The sequence below is a fragment of the Miniopterus natalensis genome, chromosome 5 (assembly GCF_054644295.1).
Source record: "Miniopterus natalensis isolate mMinNat1 chromosome 5, mMinNat1.hap1, whole genome shotgun sequence".
NCBI classification, from domain to species: domain Eukaryota; kingdom Metazoa; phylum Chordata; class Mammalia; order Chiroptera; family Miniopteridae; genus Miniopterus; species Miniopterus natalensis.
Genome location: NC_142085.1, coordinates 4,880,105 through 4,887,330, shown reverse-complemented (window position 1 = coordinate 4,887,330; position 7,226 = coordinate 4,880,105). Strand labels below are relative to the sequence as shown.

The 7,226-nt window shown below is 49.9% G+C and overlaps 1 long non-coding RNA gene across 2 annotated transcripts; it reads left to right on the top strand.

The window, feature by feature from the left end:
• Positions 1–260: 260 nt before the first annotated feature.
• Positions 261–6,939, top strand: LOC107538507 (uncharacterized). 2 transcript variants are annotated; one of them, XR_001603330.2, is made up of 3 exons: positions 261–1,066; positions 1,768–2,016; positions 4,278–6,939. It is a non-coding gene; the product is annotated as an uncharacterized LOC107538507 (long non-coding RNA). The 2 variants fall into 2 exon arrangements; XR_015714542.1 differs by lacking the exon at positions 261–1,066 and having other exon boundaries at positions 1,278–2,016.
• Positions 6,940–7,226: the final 287 nt, after the last annotated feature.

Below are 7,226 nucleotides of genomic sequence, written 5' to 3'. Positions count from 1 at the left end.
GCGCCCCCTCGCCGCGCCCCCGGCCCCCGCGGGGAGGGAGGGACCCGCGGCCGCGAGGGGGGGGGGGAGGCCGGGGCTGAGACGAGGAGCCGCGGGGAGACCGCAGACAAAGGGCCCCCAGACAAAGGGGGAGGCCGGCGGCCAGCCGGGCTGAGGGCTCGGCGGGCGCGCGGCCGCGGAGGGGCAGGGCCGGGCGGAGGGGCTGTCGGCCGGGGCGTGGGAGGAGGGAGATTCCAGCTGATCGGTGGCGGTCCTTTGGAGGCCTCCGGAGTCCCTGACGATTCCCGGCCTTCTATCAGCTTTTGCACCCTGGGGAGAACCAGAGTACCAGTTTCTTCGTTGGTCGGCCCCAATCGTACCAGTGTCCATAAGTAACCTTTAGTCTTCAAGAACAACCCCAGTTTTAAATATATATATCTTTATGGATCTCAGAGAGAGGAAGGAAGAGGGAGAGAGCTGGAAACATCAATGGTGAGAGAGTCATTGATCCACTAACTCCTGCACACCCCCTGCTGGGGATGGGGCAGCAATCCCCAAGGTGCTCTGACCTCTGACCAGGAACCTAACCGGCAGCCTCCTGGATCATAGGTCCACGCTCAACCCCTGAGCTGGCAGGGCATCCAGTTTTAAAGAGTCTGACCTGTCCCCTCTAAAGTACAAATGCTGTTGTCCGACATTGTGCTCCACTTCTAGGTTTGGAAACTATGACCCCCAAAGCCAAAGGTGGCTGATTGGGTTTGGAGGGTGCAGAGGGAGGAAGGAAGTAATGATGCCTCTCACAGCACCAGGGCCCAGGGCCCAGGGCATCAGTGGGACAGAGGCAGCATGGCTGTCCTCTGAGACGCCAGGAGTGAGCTTGCCATTCACCATCTACGTCCCTGTTCCTTCACCCTTAGGCTGGAGATAATAATGTGTGCCCTGCCCTGCCCTGCCCTGCCCTGCCCTGCCCTGCCCTGCCCTGCCCTGCCCTGCCCTGCCCTGCCCAGGGAGCCTGCTGGATGATCTTGTGAGAGGTGGCTGTAAAAGACAGGCCTTTGGTGGAAGCAGTCATCCAAACCCCATCATCGTGAGTGACCTCCCTCTGTGGCTTTCTCATGTGTCACTTGGGTCTTGGAGTTCCACCTCCCAATTCACTCCTCAGTTATTAAGGGTTTGTGCAGGGTAGGAGTCTGACAGTAAGAGCTATGAAAAATGCACTCCCCATCCTCTGGGGGAGCCAGGCATGTATGTGTATATGTATATGTGTACATGTGCATGTATGTGTACATGCATATGTGTATGTGTATACATACCTATATGTGTGTGTGCGTGTTATGTGTATATGTGTACATGTTATGTGTGTGTGTGTTATGTATGTGTTATATGTATATGTCTGTGTTGATAAAGACTAACTGGAACTTTCAGCAAACAGTCAGTCTGGAGGGTCTATAGGAGGAGCCAGGGCTTATGGAAGTTCTCACACTCTGCTAAGTAATCATGAGAACCCTACAAGAGAGAACCCTACAGGAAGAACTCTATGTTTATAATAAAGCTCTATGGTTCTAAATTCCCCTTCCCTTAACATCCTTTCCCTTGTATAAACACCCCTCGGTCTTGGCACGCAGGCCGAAGTGCGCACATGGCTGCCCAGTCTGCATGCACCAGGTGGCAACTGTTTTTTCCCCCTGAATAAACCCTTTTGGATGATGGAACACCTAGTTGACATTACTTTTCAGTCGCTATTGTATGTGTGTGCACATGTGTGTATGTATACTTCTATAATCGCAGAGTACAGCATGACCTGTGCTGAAGTCAGAACTAGAAGGGGCTGTGAAACCCAAGCCCTCCAGAGCAGTGTGGAAGGCGAGATTGCTGAAGACGTCATGGAAAAGTCGGAGCTTGAACTGGGCCCTAAGTCAGACAGAGATTTGCAGAGATGAGGCAAGGCCATTCCTGGCTGTAAGCACTGAGGGACTGCGGAAGCAACAGCAGGGCGGCGTTAACGTGGCTATGTGACTGGATACAGGGTCTGTCCAGGTGAGTAAACCCAAAACGGCCAGGTGAGCTTATTCGAAGGTGAGGAGGAAGAGCTTGAGGTTTGAGCAGGGAAAGTGTGTGAGTAGGCTTGTGTTATTTTAAAAGTGGTTTCTGGCAGCAGTGTCGGGGACACAGTGCAGAGCAAGGCTGAGGGGGTGGGAGGGCTTAGTCCACCTCAGTCCTGTCCACACCCCACGTGCACAGCCCCAGCCCCAGCCAGGAATGCCATGAAGAAATGGTGAGCTCCTGCAGGAAAGTGGTGCGCATGCTAGGTATTTTCCTGGTGTCATCTTTTGGGGGCCTCTGAGGTGGGTGGGGCAGAGCTCTTCATAAAAAGGGAACCAAGTCCAGAGAGGCTGTAACTTGCCTTAGATCTATAGCAAGTTGCTGTTTCCCACCCAGGACTTCACCTAGATCCTTCACCTTACTCTTCCAAAGGGGGTGGGGGTGGGGACAGAACGACCTCTGTGGGGCTGGCCTGGATGCTCACCTGGGCCTCTTGAGTTCAGTCCTGCCCCCCTTTTGGAAACCCCACCTTTCATCAGTCTTTTGTTGGCCTCACAGTCCCTGCAGTGAACAGGAAAGACACTGGGGGGCGCTCGCTGCACAGGTGACCAACAGCACTACTGCAAGGCCGAGGCCTGGAGGGAGGGGTTGAAGTCGGTGTGGAAGGGTGGTGAAGGGCCCCCAGGAGGCTGGCCCAGCGGGAGCTGAGAAAGGCCCGTGGAACCGTAGGGTAGCTGCAGGGCTCGTTAGGGTGAAATATCCTGACAGCCATACATCAGAAATGTAATTTATAGACAGAATTTTAGAATTTTCACTTTCCCTTTTCTATAGTTATTTGCCAAGTGCCTGTGGCATTCTCAGCAGCCTTTGGTCTCTTCCTGATGATGATTACTGGCCTTGCTAGTTGCCAAGCTCTGCCCTTAGCACTTTCCTGAGTCATCCATTTGTTCCTCACCGGGGGTCTGTGAGGTGGCATTTTGAATTATGCCCACTTTTACAGGAGCAGAAACTGAGGGTTAGAGAAGTCAAGTCACTTGCCCACAGGTAAATACACAGCAACTAGCAGATCTAGAGTTCAAACCTGAGTCCTTTTGACTCCAAAACCAAAACTAGACTGGAGGGTCTCAGCCATCATTATTTTCTCAATTCTCGGGGTCTGTAATAAATGCTATCCCTTCCTTTATAGTCCTTGTGTGGTAGACAGACAGACATGAGCAGAGCAAGAACGATGGGCCAGGTACTGAGACTCAGTACCTAGCAACGGACAATTGTAGGGTGGGACGTTGCCCCCAGGGTGGTCTTTTCTCCCCCAGCATATCTCGAGCCATGTGGTTTGTACCCCTGACTGTCCTCCCTAGGCCTCAGTTGTATTTTAGCTCCAGGTCCAGAAAAGCAGTGAAACTAGACAGTTGACCCCACAGCTAACCTCAGAACCAGTTGCATTGGATAATGACCCCCTGCCCTGGTGCTGACCAATCAATCAGTGGACACCACAATGCTAAAAGGACACACCTGTAAAGCTGATGAATACTCTATTAAGATCTTCCCCTGGAACCTCCCCTAAAATCTCCACTTTTAAAATCCTTAGGACAGAGGACTCAGGGCTCTCCCTCCCAAGAGCACACCCACACTTTTCCTGCCCCCCCCTTGTCCCCTTCCCTCAGACACATTACCATGAGCTTCCTCACTCCCAAACACCAAGGGCCCTTCCTTTGCCTCTATGACTTGTTTCCTAAGCCCATTTCTCCTAGGAATCACTTCCTCCACCTCTGTAATTTTACCAAATAAATGTTTTCTTATATTTTGAGTCTTGGCTCTGAATTCTTTCCTAGACAGAACCCAGGTGCCAAGGTTGCTGAACCCAGGTCAGTCTGATCCCACTGGACTAACACCTGGAGCCATTGCTGCAGAGCAATTCCTGCAGGGAATCACCAAGGCCTATGAATGAGGAAGGAAAAGAAATTTTAGTTTATACTTTGTACTTTTCTGCATATTAATTTTAATGAGCTTTAACCATATTTTAAAAAAATCATTTGAACCTAGCAAGACAATAAACTGAGAGATGGGGGGAAAAGCAGGTATATATATGCATAACTGAAGGACACAGACTATTGTGTGGTGAGGAACTGGGGAGGGGGTAGGGTGGAGTAGAAGTGGTCAATGGGGAGAATAAGGGACATCTGTAATATTTTGAACAAGAAAAAGAAAAAGCAGTTGCTAGGATAAATTTAAAAAAAATTTTTTTTTTTTAAAAGCAGCTACATCCCCACCCCAATCAGCAAGGACTGAGTAAGGAACCTGGACTTCCTCTGACACCTGGCCCTACAGAGGCCCCAGAGTGCTTCCTGTCCCTTCCTGGAGTGGGATCCAAGAAGACAACGAGGACCCCAGATTCTCATCGCTGCCTATCAGTAAAAAACCTCACACCACAGGGCTCTTTTTTTAGAACTGAAAAATATCATGACAAAAATTAAAAGTGCCTGCCCTGGCCGGTGTGGCTCAGTTGCCTGAGTGCCGTCCCATGCACCAAAAGGTTGTCCGTTAGATTCCTGGTCAGGGCACATACCCACTTTGTGAGTTCGATCCCTGGCTGAGTGTGGGCAGGAGGTAACCAATTGATGTTTCTCTCTCACATCAATGTTTTTCTCTCTCTCCCTCCCCCTCTCTCTCTAAATGTCAAAAACATTTTTAAAAGAGATAATCCCAATAGTTAAATTAAAAAGATAATAATTAAGCCCAGCTGGCATGGCTCAGTGGTTGTTGACCCATGAACCCGGAGGTCACGGTTCAATTTCCAGTCAGGGCACATGCCCAGGTTGCAGGCTCCATCCCTGGTGGGGGGTGTGCAGAAGGCAGCCCATCAATGACTCTCTCTCATCATTGATGTTTCTATCTCTCCTTCGCCTTTCCTCTGTCTGAAATCAATAAAAACATATAAAAAAATTAAAAGTCCACTGGATGGGCTCAACAGCAAAATGGAGAGGACTGATTATAATGAAAGATCTAGCTTTTGTGTCACTGGGGTCTTAGAAGGAGAGGAAAACCAAAGTAGAACTAAAAAAGAATTTGAAGAAACAATGGATGAAAATTTCCTAAATTTGGCAAAAGACACAAACCTACAGATTCAAGAGGCTGAGCAAACCAGAAACAATGAACTCAAACCAATCCTCATCAAGACCCGTCAGAACAACAGCCCTGAAACCAAAGCCAAGGAACCTGGAAGCAGCAGAAGTGGCACAGCACCTGTAGGGGGAACAGTTCAAATGACAGAGCCTGGCAGCAGAGGGCGTGGGCGCTGTCAGCCGGCACCGCATTCCCACATTCGCTGCAGACATCCTTCCTGAATGAGGAGGAAATCAAGATGTTCTTAGAGGAAGGAAATTGAGAAGCCTTGCCACCAGCGCACCTACCCTAAAAGAATGACTAAAACGAGTCATTAAAACAAAAACGAGATGATAAAATCCGGAATCTTGGAACCTCGGGAAGGAAGGAGCAGAAACAGGCGGATGGTGCTTGCACACTTCCTGCCAGGTTGGCCCCTCGACCCGCTCTCGCCAGAGAAATGTGAGCAGAAGTGCCCGTGTTACCTCCAGGAAGTAGCTCCCAAGGCCAGTGTGTGGTCCTGCGTGACTCCGCCTGGGTCCTGGGGGCAGGGGACAGGGCCAGAGCCTCAGGCACCCGGAATGGACCACAGCACAAGCACAGCAAACCCTGAGCCCACAAAACCTGACTTTTCCTGGCGGACGCATCTGCACAGTGCTTTTGTGCTCCCAAACCCCCTTCTACGTTATTTCCTCTGACCGTCACAAAGGCCTGTGATTCACAGAGGCCGCTTGATGGTGCTTCTATGTCAGAGACCATCTGGACCCTGGGGGTTCCCGTTGTCGTGGACATCAGTCCCCGCCTCTCCGCGCCCTGGTTTCTTCCTCGGAGTTCCTGGACTCAGCTGAGTGCTCACGGCTACGGCTCCCTGGGTGCCCTTCCTACTCGCGATTACTGCTTGTGGCCTTTGTCCACAGCACCTTAGGAGGCCTGGAATGTCTTTGCAGGCCTCTCGGACATAAATTTCATCGGCTTTGGTGAGTGACTCCTGATTTTGTTGAAGTGACAGCAGAGGCCCACTAGATGAGACCCAGTGTATTCCACATAATGTGTATTTTTAGTCCTACTTTATCCAACAAAACCTTCACATTTGGTAAAAATCCATTGTATTAGTTAGCTATCGCTATGTAACAAATTACCTCAAAAGTTCATAGCTTAACTCAATAAACAATTCTTCATATATGTATATATACACACACACACAGACAAAGTAATAATTTGTTATTCTTGAAGTTTTAAAAATAATTTACACATCAAAACCCTACCTCTTCTCTCTGCTGCCCAAACTGGACCTCTTCTGGGGCTCTTTCTCAGAAAATTTCCCATCACCATGCAACTAAACAAGCCCGGTTTCTTAGCATCTGCCTTGACACCTCTTTCTCTCCTTTGTACCCACATCCAACCCATCCCCAGTTTCTGTGGATTTTATTCCCTAATCATTTCTCAAAATGGAAATGTCTTTCCACCTCTCCGCCCACCCTCCTAGTGCGCATGCTCTCTTGCCTGAGGAAACCCAGGCCCCCTGGGCCACTCCGACTTGTCCTTCCCAGTGCAGACAGAGGAACTTTTTCAAAATGAACCTCTGATCACGCTACTCCCTGATTAAACTCTTTGATGTTTCTCTCTGGTCTCCTAGAATGGAGATAAAATTCCCCACCGTGACCTACACAGCGCCTGCGGACCCTGCAGCCTCATCTGCTGCGTGGCCAGGCCAGTGCTCCTCTGCGCTGCCCCGTGGGCTCTGGCACCTCTCAGCCTCTGTCCGTAGCGCTGGCACACAGGGAGTGCTCAATAAACGGTTGTTGCTCAAATAAATGAATGAATGGGCTTATAAATCATGCAAGGGTTAGGTTCAATCCTCTAAGACAGCAATACTGATGGATCTTAAAAACATAGCACTGAATGTCAGAGTAAAAACAGAGAATGAGAATTCGAACATGACACTATTTTGATATGGCTTATTTAAGGGTCCACTGCACACAAACAGCAGTAGAGTTTACACAAATGCATTCCAGCAAAAGGGGAGACGGGAGCATGTTAGAATGGCTGCCGGGTGAAGAGGGAAATAGACTTGGGGGAGGGGCTCGATGGAATAAATAAAT